The sequence below is a fragment of the Lepus europaeus genome, chromosome 17 (genome assembly GCF_033115175.1).
Source record: "Lepus europaeus isolate LE1 chromosome 17, mLepTim1.pri, whole genome shotgun sequence".
In the NCBI taxonomy this organism is placed as follows: domain Eukaryota; kingdom Metazoa; phylum Chordata; class Mammalia; order Lagomorpha; family Leporidae; genus Lepus; species Lepus europaeus.
The window spans coordinates 33426683-33443822 of record NC_084843.1 but is presented as its reverse complement, the minus strand read 5'-3'; the positions used below and the strand labels follow the sequence as shown (position 1 = coordinate 33443822).

The window sequence follows — 17140 nt, the reverse complement described above, 5'->3', positions numbered from 1 at the left end:
GACAGCAGTAGCTTGGAGTGGTGGGGACATGGATGATATTCATTCTGTTCTTTAAACTTTTTTTATATTTTCACAATTGTCTAGCATACTTATCCTCACAACATTTTTACAAAAATGCACAAGGTAATAAATTGTTTATGGCACTTAGATAAGCAAGAAAAGGAGCCCGTTTCTTTCTCTCAGATGCATTGGCTTCTGCCATTTAAAATAACAGAAACTTAAGTCAGTTTAGTCCATCGAGAAAAAAGAAATTCGTTAGCTTCATAACTAAATATCAAAGGTAGACAGGGCTCTAGGGACAGCTCAACTTGGGACCCAAGAGCTGTCATCGAATCTCTCTTTTCATCTCTGCCGGCTTGGGTGGTCCTAAGCTTCACACGCTGCTACTTCTGAGAACACAGAGGTTACTTGTCTTTTCCCAGCAGCTCAGTTAGACAGGCACAAGGGAAAGATTGTAGTGAGGAAAGCAGGGGTCATGGACCATGCTGAGTAAACTGTTGAGTCACATGGGGTCAGGGGCCATGATAAGGAAAATCAAGGTGATAAGGGAATTGGGTCCTGTGTTTGGCTGGCTTGGGTCACATGTCATGGTCAGCTAGAGGGAAAAAGCACCAAACCAAGCCAAAAGGTCCCTGAGACAGAATAGTCTCCTCTGCAGGAGTGTGTAACCTAGTCAGAGAGTGAAGACAAACATAGAAAACAAGGGAAAACAACCCAAGGGGAAAATAAATATGACCATTGCAACAAGATAAAAGATGCCAAAGGTAGAACGTGATTAATCATCCAACAATTGCATGGACAGCAAGTCCTCCACCAGAGGAAGAAACCAGGGCTGGAATGGCCTGAGAAAACTTCAGAGAAGAGAGAAGATGAGAGCTGGATCCAGAAAGGTGATATTGTTTGGAGAACAGATAGAAATGGGAATATGAGGCCAGATGAAGGGAGAGGCCTGGGCGCAGCCATGGAGGCCATCAAGTGCAAGGTGACTTGAGAACAGAGCAAAGAGTTTCGGGAGGTGAGTGATTTTAGTCACAGGCTAGAGATATCAGTGGGATAGAATGCACATCTTGATAGCCAGGATCATATTTTTTGATTTTACATGGTGGGACGGAGGTGGTGTGTAAGGACAACCTGTTCCGGGGTGGTGCAGGAGGAGGTGGAGCCGGGAAGATCCCAGGCAGAACAACAGGCTGAGAGGTCACTGCACCAGTCCAGGTGTGAGCTAATAAGAGCTGGAATGCAGGAGGCGACTCATTCAGTCATGCAACAAAGATTGATTAACCTCTGAGGGCCAGAAACTGCTAGATCTGGGCGTGGCAAGACCGGTTTCCCCTGGAATACTAGGTCCTGGACAGGAGGTGGCACCAGGTGACCCCTAGACGACTAAGGTCATGGTGTTGCCACTAAGAGAAAGAGGAGGAAGTGAGGACAGAAAGACCTAGGCTCCTAACAGCATACATTTGTAAACTTAGTTTGATTCCACAACAGGGCAGGCAGATGGAACTATCCAGAAACCAGGGGGAATGTCAGACTTGGGCTAGGGAGGGAGGTCAAGGCAGGAGGTAGAAATGGCGGTACCTCTGCAAAAAGTGGGCTTCAAACACTCAGGAGCACTGTGACTAGGGATGTCTGAGTCAGCCTGACCAAGCTTCAATCCCAGCTCAGAGCCACTGGAGACCCCTTGCTGTACATCACGTACAATGCAAACCCGAAACAAACCTGCTGCCCCTCTCTTGTGATTCCTGACACAACAGTCCCATCAGCACCACACACTGAGATGATGTTTTAGAAGTCGATTATGTAAAATTTCCCATCCAACTCTCATTCACCTCCAGCTTACGTGGTGGCCTTCCCTCCTCTCAGCTAGTAAAGGGTGTGCTGCTGACAGATGGTAAACTGTGAGCAGAAATAAACTCTGCTCACGTGTAGCAAGAATATTTATATCCAATCCCATAATATCACTGCAGGCGTAATTATAGCCAATCTTGTAATTGCCTTGCGGGTATCAGGCATCAGAAACCAACCGAATGTGCCTCAGAGACCGGGGAGGTAAGGCCTTCGGACGCGGAGACACAGGGCCAGCTGCTCCCCTTTTAACAAGCCTGGGCAGAGCAGGTGGGACTATTTGAAGATCACTGAGGGACACTGCTAATTGGAATGAACAAGGAAGTGATAATTTCAGATTACATGGTTCAATCTCATCTCAGTAGTACTGCAGGCCTTTAATTCACATTTTTAAAAATTATCAATACTTATTCATTGCACAAGGTTTAGGAAATATGGAAAATTATCTATAATACCACAATTTCAGAAATAGCATTGTTAACCTTTTTATACTTATTGTTAGGGTATTTTACCTTTTATGTGTGTATTTCATGTCAATTGCAACTAACATTCTGTATCTTTCCCATACTAACCTGAGTAGTTTCTCATTATTATTTAAGATATATTCCAAAATATTATTTAAAACTTCTTGGGGCCAGCATTGTGGCATAGCGGGTTGAGCCACCACCTGCAATGCTGGCATCCTGTATAGACACCAGTTCAAGTCCCAGCTGCTCAGCTTCCCTGTTAATGTGCCTGGGAAAGCAGAGAAAGAAAGCAGGGAAGGCCCCTGCACTGACGTGGGGTACCCTGAGGAAGCTCCTGGTTCCTGGCTTCAGCCTGGGCCAGCTCTGGCTGTCACAGCCATCTGGGGGAGTGAACCAGTGGATGGAAGATCCCCTCTCTTTGTCTCTCCCTCTCTCTCTGTAACTCTGCCTTTCAAATAAAATAAATGTTTTTTAAAAAGGTATTAAAAAAACCTTCTATTGTGGCATACTCATATAATGAAATGCTATATAGCAATTACAATGAATAAACTAGAACTATACAAACCAACAAAAGTAATTTTCATATAAGGTTAATAAATAAGGTAATTTGCAAAGTCAATATATAATTTAATGCCATGCAGAAGTAAAAAGCCATAAACAATATTATACATATTGTTTATGTCAACAGATTATAAAAAGTACCAATTCATAGAAGGAATTTTCCCTGGTGAAGGAGGAAAGAAGTTGCAATTATGGAGGGATATAAAGCAATATCTAAACATCTAAAACAAATAGTAAAATAATATTTTACAAGTAGTAAAATCTTTTTTTTTTTTTTTTTGACAGAGTGGACAGTGAGAGAGAGAGAGAGACAGACAGAGAGAAAGGTCTTCCTTTTCCATTGGTTCACCCTCCAATGGCCCCCGCGGCCGGCGTACCGCACTGATCCGAAGCCAGGAGCCAGGTGCTTTTTCCTGGTCTCCCATGCAGTGCAGGGCCCAAGCACTTGGGCCATCCTCTACTGCACTCCTGGGCCACAGCAGAGAGTTGGACTGGAAGAGGAGCAACCAGGACAGAATCCAGCGCCCCGACTGGGATTAGAACCCCGGGGTGCCGGCACCGCAGGCGGAGGATTAGCCTATTGAGCCGTGGCGCCGGCCACAAGTAGTAAAATCTTAAGACTTAATAAATCAATGTGGTGAATGAATAAAAGTGTTCATTAGATTCTCTGTATTTTCCCACATATTTGAAATATTATAGACTTTTTTAACTTTTAAAGATTTATTTATTTATTTGAAAGGCAGAGTTACAGAGAAGCAGAGGTAGAGAGAGCGAGCGAGCAGAGGTCTTCCATCCACTGGTTCACTCCCAGATGGCTGAAATGGCCAGAGCTGTGCCAGTCCAAAGCCAGGAGTCAGGAGCTTCTTCTTGGTCTCCCATGAGGGTGCAGGGGCCCAAGGACTTGGGCCATCTTCTACTGCTTTCCTAGGCCATAGCAGAGAGCTGGATTAGAAGTGGAGCAGCTGGGACTCGAACTGGCATCCAGATGGGATGCCGGCACTGCAGGCAGCAGCTTTATCTGCTACAGCACAGCACCAGCCCCACTAATAGATTTTTTTAAAAGAGACGTCTTAAGGGGGGGCCAGTGCCGTGGCTTACTTGGTTAATCCTCCGCCTGAGGCACTAGCATCCCATATGGGCACTGGGTTCTAGTCCCGATTGCTCCTCTTCCAGTCCAGCTCTCTACTGTGGCCTGGGAGGATAGTGGAGGATGGCCTAAGTGCTTGGGTCCTGCACCCACATGGGAGACCAGAGGAAGCACCTGGCTCCTGGCTTCGGATCAGTGTAGCTCTGGCCATGGCGACCATTTGGGGGGTGAACTAGTGGAAGGAAGACCTTTTTCTCTGTCTCTCTCACTGTCTAACTCTGTCAAATAAATTTTTAAAAAGAGAAAGAGAGAAGTTTTAGGTTAACAGAAAAATTGGGCAGCAAGTACAATGAGTTTCTTTTTGACTCTCCCCTAATCCCCACCCCCATTTCCTTCATTATAACACCTCTCATTAGTGTAGTCCATTTGTTACAGTTGATGAGCCAGTATTGATACCTCATTATTAACTGGTCCATGTTTGTGTTAGGTCCACTCTTTGTGTTACACATCCTATGAATTTCCACAAATGTAATGTGATATGGATCCACCATTATAGTATCATTGGGGACTGTTTCACCACTCTGAAGACCCTCTGCCCTCTGCCTGCTGGGGCCTTCTCCACCTGACACCTGGCAACAGCTGGTCTTTTTCCTGTCTGCCTTTTCCAGAACATCATGTAGTTGGAATCACACAGTGTGTAGTCCTTCCAGACAGGCTTCTGAATAAATTATTTTTTAAATCAAAAATTGAAAGCCAACCATAATGAATAAAACAAAAATCACCAGAAACTTCGCTATTTTGAAAGACTCATTGTTAACCATGCACATAATTTACCACTTTTTCATGTAAATAGAACCACAATGTGCAAAATATTATGTTGCTTTTGGTCTTTCATTTTACAGTGTACTATGAAATTCATGCAATTCAGGATTCTTTTTCTCTTTAAGATCTGCGAGACTGTTTCACGGTGTGGAATATTAGATTAGTGAGTTAGTGAAACCTGTACTGTCAGACATTTAGGCTGTTTCCACCTGTGGCAGGTGATCCAGTCTTGGGGATCCTGTCTTAAAATACAAAAGACCCTCGACTTCTCCAGAGAATTGGGAACGAGGGCTGCTTTTTGGGAATAGCCTTCCAGACCCGCGGCATTGAATTTCTGACAGTTAAGGACATCGCTGTCCTCCTCTCATTACCAGAGTCTAGCAAGAAACAGGCAATTGGCGCACATTGGTGGGATGGATCTGATGCATGCGCAAATGAAGTGCTTCCGGGTCACAGACAAGGAAATCCCTAAACTGTGTGGGTACTGACCTCTTAAAGGGCTTGTGGTGTTCACTCGGTGCCAAAAATTGAATAGGTTGTTGAGAGGGAGCCTATGGTGCAGAGCAGAGCCAGCTGGGTGCTTTGAAGACTTGGGGTGGGGAACAGAGGGCCGGGGGTGTGTCTAGGAGGGAGGGAGAGAGAACCTGGGGCTGCTGGCTAGGGCTCCCCAGCCGCCAGGATCTGGAGTTTTGTGTAGGCTGAGGAAGCACTGAATTTCTCCAAGAGCACTGACTTTTTCTGCAGTCGGTTTATCACGCTGGTTGAGAACTTGAGGTCTGGTATGGGCAGTCTACCGCTCTCAGGCTGTTTGACTTGGGGTAAACCATGAAGACTTCAACCTCAAAAAGATCCACTTCAAAGGCTGTTGTGACATTCAGTGAGATTCTATACTCAAAGTGCTGAGCCAAGTCAGTGCCAGTGAATGCTTGGTGAATTCAAGCAATAATAATGAGGATAAGAAAACTTAGCATTGATTCTTTAATAAAAGCAAGGAAACCAATCACCAACAGCATAAGTCAGCATGGCAAGAAGGTCGGCGTGAGGCTCACACATGCACGTTTCTCCTAGGGACAGGCCTAGCACATTTCATAATGCCAGCGTGACCTGGATTCAAGTGGGTGGGGAACTACGGGAGCAGAAAATGGAAACACCCCATTAGGTAACTCCATAGGAATTTGGGAAACTTCAATGATTTTTTGCAAGCTTTCTGCCAGTCTATAGGGTTGTTCTCATGTGTAACTGTTTCTAGTTCCTACCTTTCTTTGACTGCTAAATCTAGCCATCGCCAGAGGATTTTCAAATGGGTGCATGGCCTTTGAAATCCCTTAGTCCTACTTCCCACCATTGATGGCCTTTCCATCTCTGATGTTCCTGGACTCTTCCCCTCTTCTGTCCTTCCCAAGCAAACCTTGCTGATTGTATATTCAACATAGATCTTGGGTCTCTTTGACAGGAGAGTTAGACAGTGAGAGAGAGAGAGAGACATAGAGAAAGCTCTTCCTTTTTCCGTTGGTTCACCCCCCAAGTGGCTGCTATATGGCTGGTGAGTTGCGGCCGGCGCGCTGCACCGATCCGAAGCCAGGAGCCAGGTGCTTCCTCCTGGTCTCCCATGCGGGTGCAGGGCCCAAGGACCTGGGCCATCCTCCACTGCCTTCCCAGGCCACAGCAGAGAGCTGGACTGGAAAAGGAGCAACTAGGACAGAATCCGGCGCCCCAACCAGGACTGGAACCCGGGGTGCGGCGCCACAGCAGAGGATAAGCCTAGTGAGCCGCGGCACCAGCCCAAGGGCACCTTTTATAAAGGTAAATCAGATCATGACTTTCTTCCTGTCTTAGGCCGAGCCCCCAGAAGCAGACTTCGACCCAAGAATTTGTGAGCAGATGTTCTATTTCCAAAGTGCCCGAGGAGAAACTGCTGAGGGGGTGGGACAGGAAAGCTGGACAGGAATGCAGACAGCATGAAGGAAGGAAGAAGCCCGGAAGCCTGCACTTGAGGCACAGACCCAGCCTCAGTCAGAATCTTGCATCCAGAACCTTGCTCCTCCTAAAGACAAGGGGCTGAGCTTTCGGCCTTTGCTTAGCAAACTGAGTCTTTGGCAAAGGTGGGGTGGGAGGAGCTAACTGTGCAAAAGAGCAAAGAGCTCTGGTAGCTGAAGGGCTGTCCTTGGAACCAAGTCATAGCCAGGTGTCTGTCCTTAGAAACAAAAGCACACAAATGCCAGGGGCATGACACAAGAAAACCACAAAGGGACCCAAAAGAACCTCAGGAGAGCAGCAAACAGCTGTTCCCTCCCTTACATCTTACCCTAGGCCCTTGTTCCTTCCTTGATAGCCTATCACATGCTTGTTAAGTAAGTTATGCAATTATTTGTTCCCTTACTTGTCTATCATCTGCTTTCTCCACTAAAATGAAGTCTCCAGGAGTGCTGTGAACATGTTTGTCTTGTTGCCTTTTGCACTCCAGTTCCTAAGATAGAGATGAAGCGCTGTGGATCATCCCCACAAACACGAATGAATGAGGGAAGCTTGGAATGGAAGTCTTGTACAGAGCAAAGTAGCTCATCCTATTGCCAGGGCCTTAACTGAAAACCTGTCCCGAGACGGAACTGTAATCTGTTCCCCATCATTTGTACCAACTGGCCTCCTTTCTGGAAGTACTCAGTAGATGACTGTACTTCCATTTCAGTCCCTTAGGTACCCAGTGTCCCACCTTTCTCTCATCCAGACTAATCAATCATAGCTCCTCCAAAGGTTCCACATTTGACAAATATTTTAGAACTGTTGGCATCCACTGGTTCACCAGTCTGACCAACATTCTTTTAAACACTTGTATTGTGCACAGCAATGCCTCCCACACCGTCCTGAATATGCCCTGTCTTGGAAAGCAAACTGGGTAAAACCAGATTAGAATTTGGAGGAAAACTCGAGATTACCCAGCTGGGGTTCTGGAGTCAGCAGACATGGGTTTGAATCCCAGCTCCACTCACTATATTTTTTAAAGATTTATTTATTTATTTGAAAGGCAGAGTTACAGAGAGGCAAAAACAGAGGCAGAGAGAGAGGTCTTCCATCCGATGGTTCACTCCCCAAATAGCTGCAGCGGCCGGAGCTGAGCCAATCTGAAGCCAGGAGCAAGGAGCCTCCTCCAGGTCTCCCATGTAGGTGCAGGGGCCCAAGCCTTGGGCCATCCTCTACCTGCTTTTCCAGGTCATAGCAGAGAGCTGTATCAGAAGTGGAGCAGCCAGGACTCGAACCAGTGCCCATATGGGATGCCAGCACTGCAGGCATCAGCTTTACCAGCTATGCCACAGCGCTGGCCCCCTCCACTCACTATTGGGTGACTGATCTGGAGCAAAAAATACTTAATTTCTTTAAACCTCATTGTCTTCCTCTGTACAGTGGGAAAACTAATGGCACCCACCTGACAGAATTGTTGTTGTAAGGGCTGAACAGGGCACCTGTTCAGATGTAACTCCCTTAGCCGAGTTTCCTACCCATCCTGAAGGATTTACAGCTTCCCCAGACCTTACATCTGACTAATGGCTCAACAGGCCCCTGCAAGCTACTCTTCTCTAGTCTAGTTAGGTCCTCCCGTTAACTCCATCTCAGACCTTGCCCTGACCTTCATTTTCAATCAGGCATCCACCTGATTTCTGGTCCATTTCCTCATCTTCACTCTCTTAGTCCTTGCTGCTTATCCATCCACCATATAGCCAATCCCCACCCCCCGCTCTTTCATTTGTCTTTTCCCAATGAATTCTTGTTGTTTGTGGTCTTTTGCACCCCCTCTTTCATTATGGCCTGGAAACTCTAATCAGTAAGATGTTTCTGATTTTTTTTTTTTATCCTTCCCTTTGGTTCTTCTTCCTCCTTGACTCCAGCAGATAGTTGAGAGGAAATGATCAACATGGAAACAATAAAATCAGTAAACACTGGGGCTGGCACTGTGCCATAGCTGGTAAAGCTGCCTCCTGCAGTGCTGGCATCCCATATGGGCGCTGGTTCGAGACCTGGCTGCTCCACTTCCAATCCAGCTCTCTGCTGTGGCCTGGGAAGGCAGCAGAGGATGGCCCACGTCCTTGGGTCCCTGCACCTGCTTGGGAGACCCAGAAGAAGCTCCTGGCTCCTGGCTTTAGATCAGCCCATCTCTAGCCATTGTGGCCATTTGGGGAGTGAACCAGCGGATGGAAGATCTCTCTCTTTCTGTCTGCCTCTCTGCAACTCTGCCTTTCAAATAAGTAAATAAATATTTTTTAAAAAATAAAATAAATAGAATTGGTAAATGCTGTTTCTCTCACCACACAGGCATCTTAAGCTACAGGCCATTTTCAATTTGCTCATTGCCACAGATTGAAAGGTACAAATCCAGGAAGGCAGGGGTCACCAGCAGTAAGGTCAGAGGACAATCATGAGGGCTGGACTCTTGCTTGTTCATGTGTTTCCTTCCCACTGTGATGATAAAGATCTCTGCTACAGGGACCAGCACCATGGAGTAGCAGGTAAAGCAGCTGCCTGCAGCGCTGGCATCCCATATGGGCACTGGTTTGAGTCCCTGCTTCTCCTCTTCTGATCCAGCTCTCTGCTATGGCCTGGGAAAGCAGTAGAAGATGGCCCAAGCCCTTGAAGCCCTGCACCCACATGGGAGACCTGAAAGGAAGGAAGCTCATGGCTTTTAGTTTTGGATTGGATCAGCTCCACCCATTGCAGCCAATTGGGGAGTAAACCAGTGGAAGGAAAACCTCTCTCTCTTTGCCTCTGCCTCTCAAATAAACAAATAAATCTTAAAAAAAAAAAAAAGGATCTCTGCTACAATGATAGTTGTCTGTCTTGTTTCTGACTTTAATGTAAATGCCATTAATATTTTTGTCATTAATTATGATTGCATTTCTAGGCTCTGTGTTAAATAGTTTTTATACAATTAAAGTATAGACTTGAAGGGGCCAGCATTAACCCATTAAGCCACTACCTGCAATGCTAGCATTCCATATGGTCACTGGTTCTGCTTTAATTCTGATCCAGCTCCCTGCTAATGCACCTGGGAGAACAGTGGAAGGTGGCCCAGGTGCTTGAGACCTTGCACCCATGTGGGAGACCTTGATGAAGCTCCTGACTCCTGGCTTCAGCATGGCCCAGCCCAAGCCATTTCAGCCATCTGGGGAGTAAACAAGCAGATAGAAGATACACCTCTCTCTCTCTTTCTCTTTATATGTAACTCTGACTTTCAAATAAATAAAAAAATAAAATTTATTTATTTGAAAGTCAGAGTTACACAGAGAGAGAAGCAGAGGCAGAGAGAGAGAGAGAGGTCGTCCATCCGCTGGTTCATCCCCAATTGGCCACAATGGCCGGAGCTCTGCTGATCTGAAGCCAGGAGCCAGGGGCCTCTTCTGGGTCTCCCACATGGGTGCAGGAGCCCAAGCACCCAGGTCATCCTCTACCGCTTTCCCAGGCCATAGCAGAGAGCTGGATTGGAAGTGGAGCAGTTGGGATTGGAACCAGTGCCCATATGGGATGCCGGCACTGCAGGCGGCGGTCCCATTCGCTATGCCACAGCGCCGGCCCCATAAATCTTTTTTAAAAAAGTGTAGACTTGAGTTTCCAGGTAGGATACAGAGTACTAAAATCAAGAAAGAAGAGAGATTCTTAGATTGGTTAGGGAGGTATGCAGTGGATAACAGAAGAGAGAATTGAGGCCAAGTGGATAGGCGGGGGATGATGGAGCATCCTGTCCCAAGGGCCTGTCATGGTGCTAATGGTTAGCTCTCCTACTCCGTTCTTTAAAAACTGACCTTGCATTCAGCTGTAGTGAATCTTTGAGTGTAGAAATGACAGGACTAGGCTCTATATTTACAGTTGCTTCTTCTTTGATTAATTTATGCAAGCAACTCCAGATTTTATTTATTTATTTATTTTTGGCAGGTAGAGTTAAACAGTGAGAGAGAGAGACAGAGAGAAAGGTCTTCCTTTCCATTGGCTCACCCCCCAAATGGCCACTACGGCTGGTGCACTGGGCTGATCCGAAGCCAGGAGCTAGGTGCTTCCTGCTGGTCTCCCATGCGGGTGCAGGGCCCAAGCAGTTGGGCCATCCTCCACTGCCCTCCTGGGCCACAGCAGAGAGCTGGACTGGAAGAGGAGCAACCGGGACAGAATCTGGCGCCCCAACCGGGACTAGAACCCGGGTACCAGCGTCACAGGCGGAGGATTAGCCAAGTGAGCCTCAGCACTGTTGCCGTTGATATCTCAACAATGTTGCAGTGGGTTCGTTTCTGAGAGGAACAGCGTGGTGGGGGCAAGAGGCGCGGAGTCAACAACTCCGGATTTTCAAGAAAGTTTTTGGTAAACGTTGGAACAGATAAGTGAAACGTCATCACTTTTCAAGTGAAAGCTTTTTTGGAGGTGGACCTAATGCTGGTTTTCCATTCCAATCGGCTAATATGAAAGCCACTTCTTGTCTTCACTGTGGGCAAATCAGGCCTTTGTTTCTCCCAGATAGAAATTTAGGAAGGAAACCCAGTAATTCCCAACAGAGACCAGTGTAGACGACAGTACCATCCAAAAGGGCTGTCAGAGGTTGTGGTCTTGCCTCTGAGAATGCTGGCAACTGAGGTTGGTTGCTGTGTGTTGTCAGCTTGACAGGAGGCTGGGATGCAGGATGTGGTTCTGCCATTTTGACAGGAAAATCTCTTGGAGAGAAAAGAGGTCACCAGTGAGACATTGGTGAGGTGCACTCAGCACTGGCGTTTCCAGTCAGAGTGTGTGCGACAAGCGTCCAAAACAAAGCCATAAACACTCATAGATAAGGATTTCACAACAATCAACCTGCACGTGCGAAGGGACTGATGAAGGGAAAGAACATTCCACCCTCGAAGCCGCCTAGCAGGGCATCTGCTGACTGCGATTCTACCCCTATTGTACGGTGCTCTTGTTTTGCTTTGGCCGGGGTTGCATGGGATATCGGCCAATCTGCCCCCAGATAACCGAGAATTGACCCTGCTTGACTATTTAACCCAGTTGTTCACAAAGGCTCAGCAACATGAGAATTGAAACAAATGAGGCATGTGTCAGACAGCCTTGGAAGAGTCTCCGAAGGTGACAAGTAGATCAAATCTATGAAGAAAAGTTGAAGGAAGTAGCATAGCTCAGTCTTAAAGGAGAAGGTGGCAGGCTAACTTGGTGACAGCTTCTAATACAGTGAAGCAGATCATCTACACACTGTGCCCTAGAGGAGGCACAGGTGTAGCCTCAGGAATGTGGGCTCCAGCCTCACCTCTGCCAGAGGGGCCTGGGCACCCCCTCCATCCGGGCCGCAGTGTCCATCTCTGCAAAACAAAAAAGCTGGACCACTTTGAGGTTCCCAGACAAGACTTCCTGTAAGACCCCAGAGAAGATGTATTTAGACATTTCAACCACCATAAAGACAGTATGTTTAGACCTCTGTATTTGCAGGTCCTGCCTCCATGGATTCAACCAACCATGATACAAACTATTTGGAAAAAATTGTGTCTAGACTGACCCTGTGCAGACTTTTTTTCCTTGCTGTTATTCCCTAAACCGCATAGTACAATACCTGTTTACTTAGCACTTACACTGTATCATCATAAATAATCTAGACAAGAGTGAGAGTGTTCAAGAGGGTGTGGGGGAGGGGTGACATGTAAATACTGCATTGTTTTTTTAAAATTATTTTTTATTTTTTTATGTATTTTTTTGACAGGCAGAGTGGACAGTGAGAGAGAGAGACAGAGAAAGGTCTTCCTTTTGCCATTGTTTCACCCTCCAATGGCTGCCACAGCCGGTGCACCGCGCTGATCCGAGCCAGGAGCTAGGTGCTTTTCCTGGTCTCCCATGGGGTGCAGGGCCCAAGCACTTGGGCCATCCTCCACTGCACCCCGGGCCATAGCAGAGAGCTGGCCTGGAAGAGGGGCAACCAGGACAGAATCCGGCGCCCCAACCGGGACTAGAACCCGGTGTGCTGGCACTGCAAGGCGGAGGATTAGCCTGTTGAGCTGCAGTGCCAGCCTGCTGCATTGTTTTATACAAGGGCTTGAGCATCCAAGAATTTATATATCTTCGGGAGGCCCTGGAACAAATCTCCTGTACATACTGAGGAATGACTGTACTTTAAAATTATTACGTACCTGATGAGTTTACTTTGTGGTCAGAATCTTTCAAATGTGGGATCCATAAGGAAAAAGAATAATAAAAGAGGTACTAGTGATAAGAGTGTGGGAAGCAGACTGATGTAACGAGAGTAGGGCCAAGGATCTTCAGATTTGTAACCCCAGCATGGCACCTCTTTAGCACACATGACAGCCATGTGCTCGATATTCTTAAAATAGACACAGGGTGGGCCCTTGGTGTGGTGATTAAGATACCACTTGGGACGCCCACATCCCATGTCCAAGTGCCTGGTTTGAGTCCTGGCTCTGCTCCTGCTTCTGGCTTCCTGCTACTGTGCACCCTGGAGAGGAAGCAGGTGATGGCTCAAGTACTTGGGTCCCTGACACCCATGTGGAAAACCTGGATGGGGTCCCTGATTCCCTGCTTTGGCCTGGCCCAATCCTGGCTGTGGCAGGCATTTGGAGAGTAAAGTAGGAGGTGTAAGATCTCTCTTTCTTTAAAAAAAAAGAAAAAAAAAAAGCTCACACAAAATATAGAAGAGCATACAATAAACTCCCATTCACCATTCAACCAGCCCCATGAATCCTCCTCCAGGCCAGTCTGTCTTTTCTATGCTCCCACTTCACTGGCTGACCCCTAGCTCTCCCTGCAAATTATCTCAAAATAAGTCCTAGGCATCATATAATTCCACCCACAAATATTTCAAGTTATCATTCTAAAAGATAAATACTATAGAAACACAACCATAATATTGTCACACCTAAAAATGAAAAATACATCCTTCAGTATCATTTAGGGTCAATTCAGTGTGCACATTTCCCCAGCTGTGCCATAAAAATGGGTTTTCGAAAAGAGTTTGTTTAAAGCAGGATCTAGCTGTTGCAATTGGGTGATATGTATATTGCTTCATTTAACCTAGAGTCTGCCCCCTGAACTTCCTACTCCTTATGATTTACTTGTTGAAGAGACTGGGTCACTTGCATTTCCTGCAAACTGTGGATAGAGCAATAGATTTGATGAAGTTTAGTTTCTATTCTTTGGCCAGCAGGTTTCACAGGCAGCTTTTTGTCTTTCCTTCAGGAGGTATTAAGTGATGTTGGCAGCCATTGATGATGCTTGCCTAGATCCATTATTTCATTAAGAGTTGCAAGATATTGGCCAGCGCTGTGGCTCAACAGGCTAATCCTCCGCCTTGCGGCGCTGGCACACCGGGTTCTAGTCCCGGTCGGGGCACCGATCCTGTCCCGGTTGCTCCTCTTCCAGGCCAGCTCTCTGCTGTGGCCAGGGAGTGCAGTGGAGGATGGCCCGAGTCCTTGGGTCCTGCACCCCATGGGAGACCAGGAGAAGCACCTGGCTCCTGCCATCGGAACAGCGTGGTGCGCCAGCCGCAGCGCGCTACCGCGGCGGCAATTGGAGGGTGAACCAACGGCAAAAGGAAGACCTTTCTCTCTGTCTCTCTCTCACTGTCCACTCTGCCTGTCAAAAAAAAAAAAAAAAAAAAAAGAGTTGCAAGATATTGATAGGCTCATTCATTTCAGAGCTGTATTACTTCTTCATTTATTAGCTGGAATATTTCTATAAAGAAAAACGTCCTTTCATCAACTATTTGATTGTCCTGACATACAGTTGGAAAAAGAAAGGTAGAACAAACGCTGCTGCTTTTCCTTTATTTATCAGTTTCAAAGTAATAGCCTGATTCCCCGGCATCCTTCAAGGATAATGAATGATACTTTCTTCTTAGGTACCATTATGAACTCATTGCTTTAAATATATTTAATGAGCTTGAGTTCAATGAGGATTTAGCTCTGTGGGCTCTTGCCCCACAGAGTTTCAAAATTTGGCAAATATCTTGACAGATATCTTTGATGCAGGCCTCTTCCCTCCAACAGGACTTTGTTCTTTATATGCTGCGAGCCCGTGGGAAAATGCCCCCCACCATTAGACACTTCTGGCCCAGTCTCTTCTGCCCTATCCTAGACTTCAGCAAAACTGGCCATGTGTTTAGAGCAAGGCTATGTTCTAATGTTATGCCAGACCACACTGATTATCACAAACTATACTGGTTTTTCTTTGCCCCCGAGAGACCTTCTGCCTGAGCCAAGCTCTGTCCTTGGCCTGCATACTGAGAGTTGGCAGAAACCCCCAGGGAAAAAAATGGCCAGAGATGATTAGCTCATTCAGCAGGGGCTCATTTCTGTCCAGAATATTAGTTCCCTGGGCCTCATTGCTACCACAACTCTCCACTGTCTTTAAAAACATGATCTTTGTATCATACCCAATTTTTCCTCTTTTTTCCACAGCAGCATTGGATTGTTACAAACACATCCTATCCAGAAGAGAAAGTGCAACTATTTCAATACAGTCTCATGCTGCATGTGATGTTTCAGTGGGCAGATCACATCTGTGACAGTGGTTCCGTAGTATTGTACTGCCTGGTTACATCACTCCATGATACATGAACAATGATGAAATTACTACTGGGGCATTTCTCGGAATGTGTGCCCATTGTGAAGCAATGCATACTTAATCATGGTAAGATCAAGTGGGTATGATATGACTGAATTAAACCAGCTCATACCATAGTCCTTCCTCTGCACCCCTACTATGGCGAGGATAGATGCTCCATGTAGACCAACCAGTTTTTCTTGCACTGAAACTGGGGACCAGGGGGATTTTTCATTTCACAGCAGGTGGGAGGTGTGACAAAGCTGTGAGGATAGGTCTGGGAGTTTCTCCTGGCTCTCTTGCATGCTCATGGCGGAAGCCAGTCTCCAGCAGGAGGAAATGAAGCCCTCACACAGAAAAGAGAGACTCAGTTACCTGGGATCCCTGATCCCAGTCACTTGCTCTCGCTGTGGTTTGTTGCCTGAGCCACACATTTCCTGTTTCTTGCAAGGCTGGGCCATTTCCATCGGTTTTTTGCCCTTGGACTTCATGAGACATCCCTGTGTCCACATAATGCATCATGCCTTTCTTCCAGAGCAAGGGAGAGGGGCTCAGGTTACCTGTAACTTAAAGAGTCTTAACTAAGTCTGCTTCTTGAATGATGAGGCAAGTTCAAGTATCTCCTCTCCTTGCACAGAAGGAAGGGAGAGCAGGGATGGTGCTATGTCTGAGGCCTCAACTTTGGATCATGTTCTCACCTCTAGGAGAAGTGGATGGATGCCTCTGGATTCTGACCACCCAGCCCACCGTGGGAAGAACCTCAGGTCTAGGATGTCGTCCAAGCATTTCTGCCAAAGCCAATCTACCTGGGAAATGGCATTGGCTCCCTCCAACAATTTCAGAAGAGGGGAGGGAATGCAAACAGGAGAGATTCCTGTGTCTGCATCTTTCACCTGCTCCCGGGGCTCCTGTCTTGCAGAGGAGCCTCAAGTTTACACCAGAGAGTAAACAAGATAGCTATTTGGACATCACACACCACTTTGCCAGTTTCCGTCCCCTTGAATTATTTACCATCTAATTGCACTGAAACAGAATCTGGACACACAGAGTCAGGAATGCAGCCTCACTTGCGAGCTGGAGAGGGAAAACTCGAGTTCGGTGAACTTTCTGGAGCAGACACATGAGGCTTCCAGGATTTTCTGGCCTAGGGCAGGCTGTGGGCTAGGGGGTGAAACCATTGCAGCAGTAAAGAGCAAGTCCCTGGCTGCAAGGGGCCCCAGAGCTCACCAATCTCATCATTCTGCCAAGGCCACCATCTCCCTCCAGGGCTGCAGGCTGGCTTCCAGTCTGGACTTCCCCTCCCTGGCTTTGTCACCCAGAAGCCCCTGAGCCTTGATCTACAAAAGAGGGTCTGGGTGGAGAATAGGCCTCTCTTTAGGTTATAAAAATGATTACAGATTTTATTTTCACTATCATACCAATCATTTCCCATAGGAAGAAATATGAAAACAAGAGAAGCATTTAAAAAAAGTAGTAAACCCAAAAACTTTTCTACGTTTTCTTAGAAAGAATATGAGAAATAAAACTCACTTGTAGACTCACTGCTCAGTAAGTCACTCCTGATGTTTTTGATACATTTTCCTTGTCTTTTTCAAACCAAATATGTATAATTTTGAGAATATCAATTGTATTGTTTTTTGTTTTTTTTTTTTTTGACAGGCAGAGTGGACAGTGAGAGAGAGACAGAGAGAAAGGTCTTCCTTTTGCCGTTGGTTCACCCTCCAATGGCCGCCGTGGTAGCGCGCTGCAGCCGGCGCACCGCGCTGTTCCGATGGCAGGAGCCAGGTGCTTA

The 17140-nt window shown here is 46.7% G+C and overlaps 1 long non-coding RNA gene across 2 annotated transcripts; it reads left to right on the top strand.

Annotated features, from left to right (window-relative positions):
• The first annotated feature begins 653 nt into the window (after positions 1-653).
• LOC133776103 (uncharacterized) lies at positions 654-16895 on the top strand. 2 transcript variants are annotated; one of them, XR_009868340.1, is made up of 3 exons: positions 654-1015; positions 15207-15435; positions 16053-16895. It is a non-coding gene; the product is annotated as an uncharacterized LOC133776103 (long non-coding RNA). The 2 variants fall into 2 exon arrangements; XR_009868339.1 differs by having other exon boundaries at positions 15204-15435.
• Positions 16896-17140: the final 245 nt, after the last annotated feature.